The sequence below is a fragment of the Vidua macroura genome, chromosome 5, assembly GCF_024509145.1.
Source record: "Vidua macroura isolate BioBank_ID:100142 chromosome 5, ASM2450914v1, whole genome shotgun sequence".
In the NCBI taxonomy this organism is placed as follows: domain Eukaryota; kingdom Metazoa; phylum Chordata; class Aves; order Passeriformes; family Viduidae; genus Vidua; species Vidua macroura.
In genome coordinates this window covers 42479214-42499398 of record NC_071575.1, presented here as the reverse complement: position 1 = coordinate 42499398, position 20185 = coordinate 42479214, and the positions used below count along the sequence as shown (strand labels likewise).

The 20185-nt window shown below is 35.0% G+C and overlaps 1 protein-coding gene across 1 annotated transcript in view; it reads left to right on the top strand.

The window, feature by feature from the left end:
- SLC16A7 (solute carrier family 16 member 7) overlaps positions 1-20185 on the top strand; it is an 81036-nt gene that overhangs the window by 47985 nt on the left and 12866 nt on the right. The window lies entirely within an intron of this gene.

The window sequence follows — 20185 nt, the reverse complement described above, 5'->3', positions numbered from 1 at the left end:
GCAATTAAATGCATACATTTACAAATGTCTGTTTATGTATATGTACATATGTGTGAATGTATAGAGACTGAAGACATTGTGCTGATAGCATACTGATACTGAAACTCTTTAATCACTGAAGAGTGTCACTCCAGTATTTTTCAGAAGTAGTATCTATGTAATAGTAAGGTACAGTTTTGTCAGATCCAACAAATGATCTATTGAAGTGTGAATGAAGTCTCATTTCCAGCATGGTAGGTTTTTTATCTCTTATTACAGTCCCCTAAGCTCTGACACATGAATGGCCCTACCTTACGTAGCAGTCAGGGAAGTAAGGAGCATGCCTACAAAGAGGATCAGGCTATCTGGATTGCTTTCTCCAACTACCTCTTTTTCCCCATCTGAGTACAATCATATAGTATTAGCTTTTGCACCTCAGTTGATGGGATGGAAAAATGGATCTTTTTTCAAATTCTGTCAATCACAGAGACCTTATGAAGATGTCTTGACAAATGGTATCAATATCAATGGAAGTAGGCTATTCAGATTTTTTGATACTATTTTTATTCATATACTAATAGAAAATTGTAAGTTACTCACATGCTGGTGGAGAAATGTAAAGGATTTTATAGGACTGGCAACAATAGTCAAGTGAATTCACCAAAATTCACCAGGTGAAGAAATAACTTGAAGTAATCAAGAGTGGAGTGAAAGAGGGTATGTTTCATCACATTCAATTTCTTCCCTAAAGTAGCACTTTCTTAAGGGTGCATCAGCACTTGTACTGTGGAGTGTACCTGTGTAACTGTGGAAGCCTCTGTAACTGTGTTTGCTCTGTAGTGCAGGTGTTGCTATGTTGTGTTGTCTGCATAGCATTTCATTTATGACATTTCTGTCAGGTCAAAGTTCACCCAGGTTTTATTAACAGTGCACATGTAAATCTCAGGGCATTTCGCTGTGGTCATTTTTATCTGTGAGGTTCAATGTGCACAACTTTTCCTATTAAATACAAAAGATTCCGTATTTCTGCCTTTTCTCTAATACTTCTGTGACTGTTCTGATTACCAGTTACTAACTGCACTTGTATATTGACATTAAAAACTACAAAATTGTTTGCTATTCATTCTGCTAATACCTACCCCATTTTCTACAAAGATTATCAGCACAGGAACAGTAAGCAGCATTGTTTGGATATCTTATTACAGGCTCGTGGTTTTAAAATGCTGAGAATGACGACCCTGCCTGATATAAACACTCTTTGAAGCCAAAGCTTCTCTAGGACCACTTCCGAAAAACTAGGCCATTTAGACAATCACTGGCAGAATATGAAATAGCAATCCGGAAAAACATTTCTGAAGGAAATCACTTCATTGTTTTTACTGTCTGAAGGTGGTTTGATTCTTCCTTCACATTTGATGTGCTGTAACGTGAAATACATGTTCAGGCCACAAGTACAAGGTGTGTTTGTTTACTATGAAGTGTGATACGTGCACCTGCGATGAACACTGTTCATCATGCTACTAATGAAGGTAAATCGAAAACATCTAAGATCTGTCATCCTCATTACAGCTTAGCATTCAACTTATTAATCATCTCAGTGGGGACAGTGAATAAGTTAGACTCTGTGCAGACACTTTTTGCTTTGGAGGCTGCAGCCTCTTGCAGTAATTAGCTGGCATCTGTGTTTCAGCAACAAGGTATTAACTTACCTTTCAATGCCTCAGAAAAAAGCTCCAGTAAGGAGCTAAAAGAATGTTAATTATATTTATCACTTACTTCATACTTAGAATAAATGGCATTAAATTATAGCGGACCATCTGGCAATCCATATGGTCTCTTGCAGTCCTGGTTAATTCCAGCAAATAGGTCAAGCACAGCATTCACCCTGTTAGAAAAGCACCAGGCAGAGGTGACAAGTCTGATAAATCAAATCAATATGAAACTAGTATTCTCTCTCAATCTGGCACAATATGCAGTTTCATACTGTTTTCTGTTATGTTTTAGGGGGTTGGTTTGTTTGTTTTCTTAAGTTCTCTCTTCCTTCTTCCCCCACCCCCCAACCTTTTGGTGTTTGTTAGAGTTTACTAAAAAGGCATGCCAAAAAGCAAGATCCAGTGATGTGATTAGGATTACAAGTATTGCACAGCCTCTACTGTTTAGGCCATGCTTGATAAAAGCATCCTCTGGAGAAGAGCAGTCCTTCAGTCTCCATGGTAACTCCTTCTTCTGCCTCTCGTGAACAGAGACTGTCAATTGCATTAAATTAAGAGTGATGGGTTTGTGATGGATTCCTACACCCAAGGGACTGAGATTGGGACCACCAGACTTTTGTTACTGGAGGACAGAAGCTGGTATAAAACGGAATTAGTTGAGTTATCCTGACAGCACAATCTGCGTTCCTGTATGTGTATGAACAGATATGTATATAAAATGCATGTGCATGTATGTATTCTTATGTGTATTAAATATGTATGTATCCATAGACTTACAGAGTCATATTTCTGCTCCAACATGCAGAGAAATTAAGGAATTAAAGAAAAAGGTCAAATACTTTTCACCTCAAGTTCTTTTAGTTCATTCTTCTTTTTCAGAACTTTACCTTTCACTTTGTGCAATGTTATCAGCCAAAGGTGATTAAGGAACTTCTTATCAGAGCTCAATCTGTTTCCAGTAAAAATGTTTTCATTGGTTTCAGTGTGGGTTTGATAGGAGCCATAGTGGCAGCTATGAAAGCCATGTGACAGGTCTGGTGATTTTAGACAGAGCTGACCTTGAGTTTTAGATTTCCTCAGGGAAAAAGCAGTTTGTTCACTCGCTGGTCCTTAACTGTTTTTCTGTCATTTTTCCAAGTACAGTTTCAGTTTGCGTTTTTTCTTTCTTTTGTTTTTTTTTGTTTTTTTCTCTAAAAGAACTTTTTGGGTGTAACATTGGGTTATGAAGATTGGCTTGAGAGCTGATAAATCCTTCAAGCCATACCCAGCTGTGAAATGTGGGGCAGTCTTGCTGGTCTGAAGTTCAGAAGACATAAAAGTTTCATTTAAATTCTGGATAATGTTTCTGAGTAAATAGTTGAAAATGCATCTTTAGACTGCTTTTGAAGAAAGATGCTATATAAGTGTATGGAGTGGCCATTATAATTTTTCAAAACACACTTATTCTTAAAAAATGTAGCACTTAATATCTTCCTTTCTCTTCAGTATTGCGTAAGTTATTCAAGTCTGAAGTTACGTGTTTCCAAACAGTAGCAAACCCTTGAAGGATTTTTCATGTGACAGCACAAAATTAACCCACAGACAAGTCCTCATTTTGACTTTGTCTAATATTAATTTGGAAAATAACGTATCATATGGTATGTTCAAAATATTTGTGATTTTATCTCAGTGGGTGTTTTGGTGATATTGCTGTGAAGATGAAATGGCATGCACAGTGGAGATGACAGTTGTGAAATCCATGTAACACAAACAACAGATGGTTATGGATTTTTACTTTTGGGCAGGACCTGAGTTCCTACACTTTTCTTCCTCCCTGATAACATTTTTTAATTTTGGTTTTACAAATACTGGCACAAGGAATTCAGTGGCCATCTATATGGAGATTGAGAAGCTTTCTTGAATTGACCTATCTCCTTTGTTGTCAGGGGCAAGTGTTTTTCCCCATCAGAATATGCAAAGTGTTGCATTTTAATAACCTCATTTAGAGTGCCCTTGAAAGCAGAACTTACTAACTTTCTGAGTTCCTCATGGGCATAAGGGAATATATCACATTTAGCCTGAGATATATGAAAAACATTTATGTCAAATTAATTTGAGACTCACAGATAAAGGAAAAGGAGCCATAATGAGGTTTCACAAGAGCAGAGCATTTTGACTCTTACTAGCAAATGGAGATAAGAGTAACAAAATATTATAAATATACATTAGTTCAGTTCTTAAAAAACAAGACCTGAATGCTAAAGCCTGTGAAGGGTAATACAGCCAAGTCTTGTATTCTTTGGAAGGCTTTGAGTTTTAGTAAAACTGGATGTTGTAGGATAGTGTTCTGCAGAAGCAATGCATGTTTTAAACAGAGATGCCTTCCTAAAGGTTTAGAAAACACTCTAAAATGGTCAAGGGAAGAAAGGTGAAAAAACCCAAAACCGTAATGGTTTTATACATTTTCTTTTCAAACAGGTTTGTTGCCTTAGGTACAGGAACAAGATGGTTTTTTGCTTTGCAACTTGTTACATTTTGTTGAACAGATAAGATCTAGTTGCTAAATATTCAGTGCCTTTTGGGGATCGAATTTTGTCAAGATTTCATGAAAAAAAGGGTTTTGCTAAGATCTGGATACACTTAAGAAGCCAGACTCAAAGCTAAGGACATGCTTCCACTGAGAGAAATAGGGAGTATTTTGTCATTTATTGTATGCTTGTGTTAATTTCGAGTAATTGTCAGAAAGACATTGCATGATAGAGAGTTCCCACTGTGTTTCTATGAACCTCTTTTGATGTTCCAGCCATAGGGTTTTGGTCATGGTTTCATACATACGATCGCCTGGGCCATGCTTTAGAGGTGAGCATTGCTGGGTTAATGATTATGCTTGATGGTCTTAGAGGTCTTTTCCAAACTTAATAATTCCATGATTCTATAGAAATATTTGTGGTAACTTAAATTTAATTAACTTGAGCCTTTTACTAAAACGGGTCTCATTTACATACAAGTAGGCAATGTGGATTACATAATGAACATTAATTAATAACTCTTTCCCTTTGTAAGACTTTGTATTTGTCTTGATCTTAATTGCTTTTATAGACAGGGATTTCAATAAGTAAATCAATATTGACAGCTTTTTTATCTGCAAAAATTATGCTTTTTTGATTTCCACTAGTTGCAATTAATAGGTCAAAGTCTAACAATAATAAATAACATGCATAATTTTCTAAGGGGCTTAAACTTTGGGTTTGTTTAAGAAAGGTATCAAGGGACAAACTGAGGTCTTTGATGTGTTCATTGAGCTTGTAAAACTTTGGGGAAAGAGTGCTTATTTTGTGAGTACTGCAAATGTTGGATTAGTTCCCATATGGTTTTTCAGTGCAGCATACAATGGCTGTGTTCGTGATGACTGTTGGGTAATTCAAAGTTAAGGAAACAATGGTCTAGAGCAACTGGGAATCATGAGACATTTATGCAGATACCAGAGAAGAACTGTGGGGAAGGAAAAGTCTGTGTATACCATTGTAGTCACCCAGCAGTTCAAATGAAAGAATAAACCCAGCACTTTAAAAAGAACTTATTATAGAATTCTACTGGTCCATTGTTTTGGAATGTCTAAGAACTATTCCCTTGTTTATTTTGGAGAGTATGTTCAAGGAAAACAGAGTTGTACTGATATGTTTAGAAGATATTCTAAGCCAGTATCAAATGGCAACAGCTGAGACGTACTGTGATTCATAAAGATATGTAGTTCTGCAGTCATTAGCAGAGGTGAGTGTGCCAGAGACTTAGTGACAAGTTTATGGTGATGCCAGAGGAACAGCAGAAATAAAAAAGTGATGGCTTAGAATGTTTTTTATTATTATATTAGATACTCTTTAAATTGATTTACTAATTTTGAAGGGTTTTGCAAAGACCACATGGTACATGTGTTTAAATGTATAAACCATATGAAGATTTTTAGGAATCAGAAACTTTTCATCTAATAGTGAAATTCTATTGAGATTCTGTACATCCAAGAATACAAACAAATGCAGCTTTAGTAGGTAATACAAGTTTTGTTGGTGCATACAAGCCAAAGAAAATCTTAGCTTTCTTTTCCACAAATTTTGGCAGGTATTTTTTCATTGTCAAGAAACTATTAAGTATTTGCATTGCAGTTCTACCTGATTTTTGTTTGGGGAATATCAGTAGATATTGACATGACATCCAAATGAAAGAATGGATTAAAACAGTAACTCTATTGTGAAAAAAGATGTTGATTTCCTCATATAGTTCAAACATGTCTTTTAACAGTTTCTCACTGATGATGGGAATGTGTGCCCATTTGGTTTTCTATGTGTAATGCTTTGAAACATGTACCATTAAGAGGTTTAACTTATAGAAAACTTTGAAGAAAGTAATGGTATTCCTACAGCTTTTTAGCAATAGTAGCTGGAGATAATATGAGCAGGTTCATGTGTTTACTCTTCCTCAGCATAGGCACCTACATCTGACCAGTTGTCTAAACATCTTCTGTTGTCAGTCAATAAAGGTGGGAATTTCTAATTCATTCCTTCTGAAGCTAAATATCTGAAACACATCAAATATAAAGACTTCTTTGGCTTTTGAGTGCTAAAAGAATCTAGAGGTAAAGTTCAAATTTTGCACAAATCTGAGTTGATGCCACTCTACATGATTATTGCCCTACATTATATTTTGCATTATATTTTATATAATATATTATATTTTGCTACCTAGAGATCTTGAAATCTAAGAACATTATTATTAGAGATACACACCCATTGTTAGGGGTTTTAAGCTTGTTGTGGTTAAGGTTTGACTTTCTTCTTTAATCATCTTGTATATTGAATGGGTTATAATTCTCCTAAGTTCCAGTGACACTGGCTCAGTTGCATTAGTTTTAATGCTATTAAAAATACCTGATAATTTTAACAGTACCTTTGAGTTTGTAAATCTTCTCTTACTTTGCAATGACTTTCCTCATACCTGTAATTCCCTTTCTTCCATAACCAGATAAGAAAAAAGCACTAATAATAATGTCTAATAACTGGCTAGGTTTACATTCTTCTGTAGCTGATTATAAGCTGATAGAAATCTGTGGATCTGTTATATTTTCTTATGTTCTGTGAATGATTTAAAAGTTAAATACAGTTCAGTCTCTTTGTAACAAGATCCCCAAACACTTGTCTTATCAGTATCAGCTGGCAGCACCAACTTTTTCATGCTGCAAACCTTACTCATACTGCTCTCCTATGGAGGAATCATTTGCTCTTCCTGGAACAGAATTCACCTGACTGAAATTTTCAGTTCTTTTAAAAGGATGAGCTTCTCTGTCCCACATATATTGCTTCCAGATTTGCAGGATTTCCCAAGAACTCTGCACCAGCTTTCAAGATTGGACTGGCACAAGAGAAGGCAGCAGATGTCCTATTTGGCCTTCCCTAAAAGGTGTAGTAATCTTATGTCCTTGGAAGTAAAATTTCACTCAGAAAAGCTTCTAGAGCAGTGCTGGTCTAAATTATTTGAATTATTGTCATGAACCCAACTTGCAATATTAATCTCTTCATATTGTGGCATTGCTAAGCTTTAAGTGTACGTAATAAAGTGTATGAGTCTGCTATTACTTGCCTCCTCAGAATAGTTGTCATTTCAGAGCAGCAAGTAAATAAAGTGCAGGAGGTTTTACTTCTCAATATTTAACTTAAAGACTGTCTTTAGAGGAACTATACAATCCATAAGAAACCAAGATTCCAGAACGGTTACCATGAAACATTTGATTAAGGAAAGTAAGGGTTCAAAGCTGGAGAGAAGGAACATCTTCATTGATCAGAGACATTTAAAATAACTGCCTGAGACTCCATTCCATGTATGGGCATTGGTGCTTTTCCTGCAAGAAATGCTTCATTTTAAATACCTTAGTGATCTCATAAAGTTCAAAGTTAAATTAATTTTTTTTCACCTACCTAAAGTAAACATATAAACATGTTTATATATTTATGCAAATATGTTCATCCTTAGGTGTATTTGCAACATCAAGATTTCTTGACAGTGTATCTTCAGTGACTTACGTGATTTCAGAAGCATTCATTAAAATCTCATTTTTATTTATATTCACCTTAAAATGACATGATCCATAAATGATTCATATATTTTTGCCCAAATAAAATATAAATAAAACGTAGAATACTGGCTTTGAAGATTTACAGGATTTGAGCAAAGCTGGTGGTATTCACTTTATTGAAGTAATCATTGGATAAAACTCCTGGCTTATTTGTTAGTAACCTTATCTCTGCTTCATAAACAGAAAACAAAAATCTAAGGACACAGTACAATTTGACCTTAATTATGAATCTCCTAACTTCAGTTTTAATCTATTGCATTCCATAGAGCTCCAGTGCTGCAAAGTTCTCTGAGAAGTCAAGAATCAGGCACTGTGACTGTAAGAATTATTCATTGAAGCAACAGATCCTGTAACAAAACACTTCCAGGTAGTGACCTGAAATTGTATGATTCTCACATGGGAAAAGAACGTAGTCAGCACTGGAGATGATTCTAAGGGGCTCATGCCCCTTACATGAACAATCACTCAGAGCACTACACCTCACAGAATGAGATGTGGCAGTTCATCTCAGAGAGAGGTTCAGTGTGTGTGTGGTGACTGCATATGCAGTAATAAACACCACTTTGGGCATATACTAAAATAAAAAACTGTAGAGTTGCGAGTTTCCTAAGACTGTTTGGTAATGATATGCAATATAATACCTAATAACCCTGGAAAAAATGTTTGTAATTATTTTGAGCTAAGAGGAAGAATTAGTTCCTGGTATTGCTACACAGTTATATTTTTAATTTGTTTATTTATATGGCAGAACAAACTAGAGATATTTCAGAGTGAGTTTTTTGAAGAGTTTTAATTTAACTGAAAATTTTGAGGTTTGAAATTTTTATTTCAGCTTGGGAATAAAATTGAAGTTAAAGCATAAAGTTGGTTCATGCAATGCTTGTTTTAATTTTTTGTTATAATTGTTCCTTAAAAATCAACTAGCACACCACATAATATATGTGGGAGTGATTCTCTTGTCTTTTACACAGCACCATAGTTTATACCTGTGGAAAGAGTGTGCAAGGTTACATTTGCCATTGTGATTTAGAAGCTCTTAATATTTACTTACTCAAATGTAAACAGTAAGCTGAGTGCAAAGCACTTGACCCTATGCTCAGAGAACCAGAACTGAAGTGGCAAATGGGGTTAAGACAAGAACAAATTTGTATTATGGAATTTCTTCCAGATTATTTCACCTGATGTTATAAAAAAATTACCTGACAAGGTGTTCACATACACACATTTCCTAGATCAGTCAAAGTTCTGACCAAATGCTTTCCAGTAAGATGTATTAAAACTTACTAAAAGACACATAGTTCCTCCTGTAGGAAGAAAATATTACTTTGCTCAGTAAACCTCAGTAATATTCTCCTCACTGGCACACATGGTATATCTTTGCAGAAGTAGATATATTTCATTGGATTATTTTAATGTGTTCTTGCTGAAGAATGTCAATATAATTCTTTAGTGGAAAGGTGGCTCCAGAAATGCATGATGCTTAGGCAGTATCTGTAATACGAATAATGAAATGTGTTTTAATGGGTACTAATTTATTTTGAATTTATGATGCATCGCAGTCATTAGAAGGAAGCTGTTTCACTAGATGTTACTAGATGGAGAATAGGATTTCTGCCTGTGGCAGGTTGTTTTATTTCTTCACAGCAGGTAAAAAAAAACCCACCTTGTTCAAAAGCCACACAAATACTATCTTCAAGAGCAAGATGAGACCAGATCACCAAGCCCCTTCATGTTGCTTTTTGAAGTAGAGCTCAAATAGTCCTTGTTCATGTAAGCAGACCCAATCTAGACTTTCCTACCCGCACACTTTCTCAGAAAATCTTGTCTATGGAGGTGCATCCTCTGCTGCTACAAAGGAAAGGACTATGTAGACTGTCTAGAGAATGTTATGAATGTTGTTTCCTCTCTAGTCCAGCCAAAATGCAAATGCCATAACGGCCTTTGTCCAACTCCCTCATAATATATTTCTTTTCCACTGTCCAAGTTCCAGGCTTTTTCTATTAATTTTTCACGACTCTTTCGCTCCTAACTTGGTCATCATTTATGCTAATTTTGATTGAGTCCATAAAATAAATGGCATGTGACTCTATACAGAGAACAATTAAAAATTTGAAACTGCATCAAGTAAAGCTTTTTCTAAAGCAGATGGAAATCTAAAATTGACAGCTCAATGGCAAATTCAGGTCTGATGAGAAAACATATGTGAAGTGGGTATGGGAATATGCAAAGATAAACCGACATCTACTCAGATGTAAAGATTTAAAAAATGGATCTGATTTCTCTGTCAATTTCATTGGCTAGATTTATTCTGAGACAAGCATTTGTCCGTAAAAGACAAGAGAGATACAAGGAAAATAAAATGACGAGAGAAGATATTAGAAACCACTCTTAAATTATTGATTATTCAGTAAATATTTTACTGAATATTATTTTTAGAAAGCAGTTAAATATGGGTTGCCTTAAATTTAAGCAAATTGGGAATCATAGGCTCATAGAATGGTTGAGTTGGGACACTTTCAGAATTTTGTATATGTTGACTGAGTTGTCCTCAAAATTTCCACTTCTTTTAGTGTTTAATAAAGGCTACTAATCTGAGCACAGTTGAAATGAAAATGCATGGAAAAAATGAAAAACATCACATAAACTTTGTTACTGTTTTTGATCAAGAGTTATTTTGATAACTTTTGGTTGTTCATTATTCTAATTTGATTTTTTATTTATGTTTAACATGGCATTTAACAATTTATATTGCTTTTAGTCTTTTTGACCAGGGTGACAAATAGTCAGTGTTTTTTTACTTCACATATCATTCTATAATTTAACAGATTTTTCTCAATATAAGCATGTGCTATTTTTTCACTTGTCTGAAAATAGGGAAAAAAACAATGCAAATGAAGCTCCACAAAGAGTCTCAGCTTTAATTGGCAACTGAATGTTTTGAAAAATAGTGGGGAAAATGCAAATTCTGTGTCTAGTATGATCCCATTAATACACTACTGCTGTCTGCACTTACACTCTCAATAGGTGTCAAAAACTAATGAGAATGCTTAGCTCCCATTTTATATGGTATCTTTAAAACACATCTGTTTTAAAGATGCTTCTTCTGTTTCTTTTGTCCTTTCTCTTCCCCACACTCTTCCCTTTTCCCCTTTCCCTCCCTCTTTCCATTCCCTCAGCACATTGGGAACTACATATTATTAAATATTTATAGTATTACTAAATAGAATATTTTATTTTAGTATCAAATTATTTAGAAATTATCTAATTTAAGGTTTGTAAAAGAGTTTGGGAAATTGATACACTTAGGCTTCTAAATGTTAGCACTGAAAGACACCATATGCATTTTACTGGATATTAGTAAAAAAAAAATTGTAATTAAAATGATAAAATAATGCTTTGGGGTTTTTTTTTCTATAAAATAGAGTTTAAGCCTGATGATACTAATGTGTTAAGTGCATTTGGAAATAATCTTACAATGTTCTTGACAAAGACCTAAATACAATGACTTCTCTGGACACTTCCAAGTTATAAATATGTACATCCAGATTTATACTTCTCATCACATTTATTCTAAGTATGTAGATGCGATTTAATGATCCACTCATGATCCATAATTCACAGTAAGAGGTCCACAGAAACATCATAGGTAATAGATGCAGTATTTTCAATTTGAAGTTTAATTATACAGTGCAAAACTGAGAGCAGAAAAGAATATGATGAAGGAGCAACTGAGAGGAAGCTAGTGTCTTGTGCTTTCTCTGAAATTACATATTATTGCCTGCAACAGTATATAAGGAATAATTTCTAACTTGAGTTAGTTATAATATTATTCTGGAAGAAAACAAATAAAATGTAGGATGGGGTTCAGGATGGAAATGGGATATTGTATAAACTTTAATATGATGGGCAATTTGTAGAAGACAGAGAAATCTAAATGACAATATTAATCTTAACTGAAGTTGGCTGGATTTTTCCGTGTAAATGCATTATCTAAAAAATTTATTGGTTTGAGTTGGAGAGAATACATTCCTAAGAACTACTCAATAGCCTGGGCTATTGTATTTGTTATAATTTTTGCTCTCTAAAATTCTGCTAGGCAGAATTGACAAAGTATTATTCTCCTTCTAGGAAAAGTAACCAGGGATTTTTAAAGGGTTATAAAATTAATGAATGATGATAGGGAATAATAAATAGAAAGTGGAGAGTAATGAGTATTTACAATTATTGTGTTCACATGTGCATACACACAGGTTTTTAGAAAAGGCAGCCATTCCTCAAAGAGGATGGAAGAAAGAAAATAAAAAAGGAAAACCTTTGTAACTATCCAATAATATGGTCTAGGAAAAATGTCTATGAAGAAATAAAATAAATATTTGCATGAACTCTTCAGTTTGGTAATTTTTTTCTTTTTCGGGGGTGGGAGGGTTTGGCTCATTTTTAGTTCCCAACAGTTACCTCTTAGATTACCTACATATCTCTTATTTTCAAGTTGCGATAACTCTAATTTTTACAGTGGTATAGTGTAACCTCTGTCTTTTTTTTTTTTTTTTAGTTTTGTATCTGCAGAAAATCACCCCCCCCCCCTTTTGTAACAGCAGAATACACAGAACTTGTTTGGCAATCTGGTTCACAGTTAGCAAGCTATAAAAACAAGTTTGATAGCTAAAAATTATAACCTGCTTTGGAAAGGCACAAAGTACTAAACACTGAGTCTTCAATTAGAAATTTTTGAGTTCTTTGAAAGTGAAAGAGTGAGTTCAGAATGTTTCAGGTGAAAAATACTTATAAATAGGAAAAGTACCTTCTAGAATCCCTGGAAAAAACAACTCATTTTTATCATTGAATTCATCAATCAGATGAGAGAAAGCATTAGGTTATTTTTTGTTTTGTGTTTCTGTGAGTATGTAGTCTCTATGTCTGTGAATAGCAGTTTTTTAGTAAGTTTGTTTTTGAGACTGAAAAACTATTAGATAGAAATACTGGTTAGCCATAAATAAACCTCTAGTTTCTAAGTAGTACTAATTTCCCTTTGTTCCCTCAAAGTAGACCTATTGGGATTTATTTTAAATATTCAGGTACTTTAAGTTTATGTGCTCAAACACAGGTATTACTAAATAGAACTTAGCCTGACATTTCAGCCAACTACAGAGACAGAAGGATAACACTCCAAAGATGATGCCTTTTTAAAAAAACCCACTACACATTGTCATGAGAACGTTTGAGTTGTCTCTCATGAAATTCCGAATGAATCCCTGAAAGAAATGGAAATTTAATTTTATTATTACATTGTATAGTGTATACTATTTACATACATTACATATACTATACATTTACTGATATTTTTATATTAGTATTATTATTTTTACTGTATTTCCAGGGAGGAATAGTGAATAAGTCCTTGTTTGGTTTTTCATTTAAAGAACAAATAGCTTTTAATGACACAGGTTCATTGTGCATTTAACAGTAATACTATTTATGTGAAATTCCCAACATATTTTTTGAATCAGAAAAGCTGTTTTAAATTTAGATTCATGCAAGCCTGTGACATCCTGAAGACTTAATTGCTGTTAAATACTTAGCTTTAAAATTCATTGTCTTTTCTTCTGCAGAAAACTTTCATTACTTTTACCCAGTACCTCATTATTTGTGAGTGAATTTTCTAATGTTCATGTTGATACACTGCATGCTCAAGTTACAAGCTGGTTGCTTTGGTTTTCCCTGAAGAAATTAGCATTTTTCTGAGAAGATTCATTGCAATGCACATATCATGCACCGATGCTATTTCCCTTTACAGAGGCATGCAGACTGTTGTTGGAAAAATATGTGCTTTACAGGTGTTACAGGTGTTACAGGGGCTCTGTTTAAATACAACTCTTATAGGTGCTTGTGTTCAATCTCATCATTAGTTTGTTCCCGCCTTTCTTCTTTATTATTTTTTAGCTTTTTTTAAGTTTAAAAACTAGTTTTTGAAAATATCTATGCATGGGCTTCACTCTACTCAGTGATACTGAACATAACAGCAAACCAAATATAAGGAAACTTTTAGAAAATGTTGAAATATTTTTATGCATCTTATTTCTTTTCATAATAAAGATGTCAATGTGAAATTTGGGCAGTTAATTTTGGGCCAGAGCTTTTTTAGCCAGTGATCATATACGTTTCTGAAATCTGCTGAGTGTTCAGTACCTCATAGAATTGCACTAATTTCCTATTAAATATTATGAAGTTTCAAATTGCTTGTTTCAAAAGAAATGTCTTTTCAAAAGAAATAATTTATCTTAAAGTCTTCTGCATTGTGATCAAGTGTTTTAGCCTTTCATGAAAAAAATTCTGCAGCGGAGCATGCAAAACATAATTAATATAAAGCATTGATACGTATCCATGTAAATAATAATCAGCATGGCTACTCCTTGATTAAAAACTGGGCATTATTCCAGCTTTTTAAAATTCATAGATATAGAGCAATTTGCTAACTTGAAGACATTTTCTAAATTACATGGTCCATACCTCCATACACATTTGTGCCCTAACAAACAAGAAAAAACATGCAAGCCAAACAAGAGCTTTAATCAAAATATGTAAAGCCCTTGATTCATGTCTCTGATGTATCACTAGAAAAGCACAAATACCAAAGCAGATCAAGTGATTCCTCCATAAAAGCAATACATTTAGAGCAAGTTCCAGCACCACTGATCACTTGTTTTGTTTCTCCTGAACATTTCAGGAAAAGGCAGCTTATATTTGCAAACAGACATATGTTTTTCTGAATTCAGCACTTCACTTCAAAACTTGCAGGTGTAACCTTTCTGGGAGGAGGAACCATGAGGAAGAAGCCAGAGCTGAGCACTCTTCCATCAATAGGCTCCTGCATGTTACCACACACAGAATTACTGCATTCCTTATAAACCTCCAAAGAATAGATGAAGGTCAAATTAATGTTCATTAGAGATTGAAAGATAAAAGTTTGATAGAATATAAGGCTCCTTCAGGACACCAGTAAGAATGTGAGCATTCAGAGTAATGACACTGAGGAAATGTAGTTAAGAGCAGGGGAAGTGGAGAGCAAACTGTGATGGATGGTTGAGCATCTGACTGCGTCCTCCCTGGCAGGTTGAGCTTTTAGGTGCTGAGCTCCCCTAACTCATAGTCTAACAACCCTAACTTGATGTTACACATTTCTGTTTGGTGGTATTTATTGCAAGAGCATTTTTTCTCATTGCTTTCTGGCAAGGTTACTGTGTTATCTAGGTTTATGGAATCAGTGCAGCCAGTTGTAAATGTTATATGAAATGGAAAAAAAATGCTACCAAATGTACAGAGGAACTACAGAGAAAACTTTCCAAGGATTCTTGAGCTAATTTACTTGACTGCTGTTACACAAACACATGGGATATGTCAGAAATGCAGGTTACCATTCCCAGAAACATGATAAAGAATACAAATATAAAAAATACTGGGAAAATAGTTGCACGACTTTTAAATATTTTTATTTTTTCTTTCTAAAGCCTGTCCAAGAGTACTAAAAGAATTTAGCCAAAGGCTTTTGAATGAGAGATTAAACTGTCACAGAATGCATAATATTTTGTCTTAGTCCTACTTGAGAAAAACAGCATATTTTGAATGTATTTTCCAAGTTAATGAACAAGTTTTAAGCATTTTGAGTTGCTTTTCCTCTGAATACCAGAAATAGAATTCCATTAGCATTACTATGAACTTGCTTAAAGCCTTTGTGATTGAATGAGTTTTCTTTAGTAGAAAGAAAACTTATATTATTTGATATTTCATATTAAATATTATAATAGTTCATAAAATATTATTTAATATTTCATATTTATTATTATTTAATATTTCATATACCATATTTTTTTTTAGAAAAAGTTGGACTGATCTTAGCAAATAGTTTATACTAATATTAAATTTTGGAGCTCCTTGGACTTTTCCAGCCTTGTAGGAAACAGAAATAAATGATAAACCTTGACTGGAAAGACATCTGCATTGACTCTGCAGAGCAGATGGCTGAAAATGTGTTTAAACCACTTGACAGGACGCAATCTACAATGTAGCATTAGTGCAATTTGAAATATTACTACATTTATTTTCAACTTCTTTCAGAAATTCACTTCATTTAAATAAATATCATATTATTCAGACTGAGTCATTTCATGTTGCTTTGGGTTGATGGCACAATGAACACTGTAATGACATTGTCAGTATATGTTTAAAAAATTACCTTTTTATCAGGAAAGTTTATCTCTAGTTCCATACTAAAATATATGGAGGTAGCAAAATAAAAAGCATGAATGCACTGACAGTATGCAAGAGAAATTACAGGGTGATCTCTAATTATTTCACTGTATTACAACAGTGAGAAATCAAGCTAGGACCAATGGAAGAGCTCCTCCTAGAAGCTATGCTAAGGCACTTGGAGAACAGGGAGGTGATTTGGGACAGCCAGCACAGCTGCACGAATGGCAGGCCCTGCCTGACCAACCTTCTATGATGGAGTAACTCTTATCAGTGGTCAGGGGAAGGTTTACAGATGTCATCTTTCTGGATTTCTGTAAATCCTTTGACCTAATCCCCCACATCCTTGTCTCTAAATTGGAGAGATGGATTTGATGAGTGGACTCTTAGCTGGAAAAGAGTCCAAATTGGTCGGACAGCCACATCCAGAGGGTAGTGTTCAATGTCTCAGAGTCCTGATGGACATCTGTGACACATGTTGTCTCTCAGGGGTCTGCACTAGCACTTTATTTATTATTATAATAAATTATAATATTTAATATTTTACTTAATGACAGGGATGAAGGGATCAAGTGCTTCCTCAGCACGTTTGCAGATGACACTGAGCTGAGCGGTGCAGTTGACACACCTGAAGCACAGGATGCCATCCAGAGGGACCTGGACAGGCCTGAGCTGTGGGCCCATGGGAATCTCATGGGGTTTGACAAGACCAAGTGCGAGGTGCTGCACCTGGGCTGGGGCAAACCCTGGTATCAGCACAGGCTGGGGATGAACAGATTGAGGGCAGCCCTGCTGAGAAGGACTCAGGGGTGCTGGGGGAGGAGAGGCTGGACATGACCCAGCCATGGGCACTCACAGCACAGAGAGCCAAACGTGTCCTGGGCTGCATCCAAAGCAGCGTGGGCAGCAGGGCCGGGGGGGGTTCCTCTCTGCTCTGCTCTATACTGCCCTTATATTCTGCAAGCTGCAGTGGTGCATCCCTCTGTGAGACCACCAGCACAGGAACAACATTGACTTGTTAGGTCAAGTCCAGAGACCACCAAGATGTTTAGAGGGATGGAGCATCTCTCCTGTGAGGAAAGATTGAAAGAATTGGGATTGTTCAGCTGGGAAAAGAGAGGGCTGTGGCCTTCCACTACCTGAACAGAGCCCCCAAGAAGGATGGAGACAGACTTTTTGCAAATGACCTTAAAGGGTTTGAAACTAGATGACCTTAAAGTCCCTTCCAACCCAGGCCAATCTTATGACTGTTGGTATGATTTAGTTCCAACCCCCCTGCCATGGACAGAACACCTGCCAGTAGACCAGATTTTTCAGAGCCACATCCAACCTGACCTAGAACACTTATGGGGGTGGGACAACCACAGTTTCTCTAGGCAACCCTTACCAGCACCTCACCAGCGTCACAGGGAAGATTTTCTTCATGACATCTAATATAAATGTACTCTTAGCATCCACAACTTCTCTGTGCACAAGTGCAAGTGTTCTTTTGAGCCAGTGAAACAGAACATAGGTGTCACAGTGTTATAGACTTTGTATGAAACATCACAAACGGCTCCAAAATGCATTATCCTATCTCTGCTCACACAACTGAGAAGACTTTTGCCACTTTTCCTTTGGCAAAATGACAAACAATGTGAAAAGTGGCTATTTTTTCTTGTCTTATAAAGCACAGCCCTTCCTGAAACTGTTTTTCAGTGGCACTGGTTACAGTTGCTGTCTCACAGCCTGGTCCTTTGACTGAAACGCAAAGATATAAAACAAAAATACAGCTGTGAGAGTGTTAGTATATTACAATAATGGTCTTAAATTTGGTTTAGGGAGTCTATAATATTTTGTGGCTGATGGTTTGTGGGTGTTAAGGGAGAGACCAGAGCAAATATTCTTGTGGGTCTCCTGACTTAACATCTGTTATGCAGTTACTTCAGGCTGTGGGAAAGTAGATTCAGAGATTCAGCAGTCCTTTAGTGCATTAACATATATTAATGTATAGCAAGGTTTTGTCACTGTAATAGTATTTAAACAGCTTCATCTTCCTTTGTCTGAAAAGAAACAATACACAAGGAATATAGACCTATGCTGGCATGTGAGCATTGCTTAAATAATTGTAGAAGATGTTAGATGTGACATGAAATTTGTACAAGGTTATAAAACATATGATGGCAGGCAAACAGCTGGAATTTATGTAGGAACATCTATATTAAAGTATGAAAATGCATTATTTTATGAGATTCCATAACAAAGTGTATGCACAGATGTCAGAATAAAATGTTTAACCTACTTATCACATTGGAAGAGTGTCCTCGATAGTTTAGAGAGCTTAAACTAACTTTGTGGCTTGTACAACAATTAATATTTCCCACATACACAAATTTTAAATTAAAATATTGGAATATACATAAAGAAAACCTCAAATTAAGTGGAGCTGTGGTGCTAAGTACACATCATTAACTTAAAGAAAACAGCTCAAAGGGAGTATTATATTTAAAGGATTTTTAAATTCATGATACACTCGAAATTTATGTCATTTGAAAGTATAGAGTCAGGCTCAGACAACCTATCTAAATTAATACATCTATATTTGAGCTCAGCTATTAGGTCTTTTAGGTGAAGCTAACATTATGGGCTTTGATCTGGAAAGCTGTAACTTAAAGTCCCACCCTAACTGCTGCAGTGAAAATCTTCAGAGATGCAGTTTTCCTAGTAAGGAACTGTCTTTTAGCAAATACTAAACAAATTTTTCATTTTCAATTTTGTAAATACTTCCATCTCATCACAGGAAGAACTGGGAAATTATTAAAAAAAATTAAAAATAATTGTTTTGATATGTCTTAAGTGAATATTGTTGCTGTGTTTAGCGAGAACAACAACTAGATTTTTTTACTTCCCTTAGATTTATTTATTTTCAAACTTATAGCTATTATTTGATACTGGGATGAAACTTTTTGCTTTGAGTTAAAAAGAGATTTCCAGTTAAAAGGGTCTTTTTTTTTTTTTTTACTCAGAGAAATTATTTCTACTGTTTACATATTTCAAAAGGGCTTGTTTTCTAACTCAGTCACGAGGCAACTACTAATTTTCCAAACACAGCTCTATAAATAAAAAAAAAGTGTTCTTCTATGTTTCACTGCTTTCTTCATATGGTCTCAAAGGGGAAAGCCTTGCTTGTCACAGTTCTGCTTAGTGATTCCCCTCAAATGGAAATAAAGAAATGTTAGTTATGTCATCATATAAGCTGTCAGTTAAATGTTTTAGTGCTTCATAAGTGTTCTAAAGTCTTTTAATAAATCCCTGGGCTGTTCTCTGTTTGGGTGTCCATTCCATGCTGTGGATGTATACATTGAAGTCTATTGGCTTCAATATACACTTATGCTTAAGACTCCTTGGGACTCAAGCTATTTAATGAATACACAAACTAAGATCCAAACATCACTCAAATCTTTGCTTTCCAGTCAAGTTAATTTCAATTTTGATCTCTGTATTAATGAGCTATTAGAAAAGACAGGCAGGCACAGGGCAACTCTATTGTAGAAGCTTATTTCCATAACGAAGTAGGGTAAAAATTGATCATTTGGCATATTTTTAAGACTTCAGTTGTGTATATACAAATAGTAATTACCATTTTCAGCCTATCAATAATAATACTCTAATACATTTAAGATAATTCAAAGATTGGAGTCTAAAATATAACTTTGCCTATGAAAGCACACTTTTAAATTTCATTGGATTTGGCTTTTCACTGCATGGCGTTTCTGGCATTTATTCCTTTAGATATTCATAAAACAGAGACTTAAAACTGTTACCAGTATAGTGAATAACTTGCAGTGAACTCAGATGCAAATCAAGACATTCCACTTTGTTCTGAGTACCTGCTCTGTCTTAAGTTTGAAATGCATTGCTTTCTATGATGTTGGGGTTTTTGGGTTCTTTGCTTTATTTTTTTAAATGTTTGTACTGGATAACTTCCGTTATTGCAAAAGTAAGACTATTTGTAATGGTTTGGACCAAATATAGTGCAATCAGATGCTATGCAGGTTTACCTAAAGAGCTTTGACAACCTCTTTATCTTGATATGTAGCACACCATCTATTTTAGCCATGGTTGTTCAAAAACATATAATGTATGTCATGCTAAATTGCACACTAGC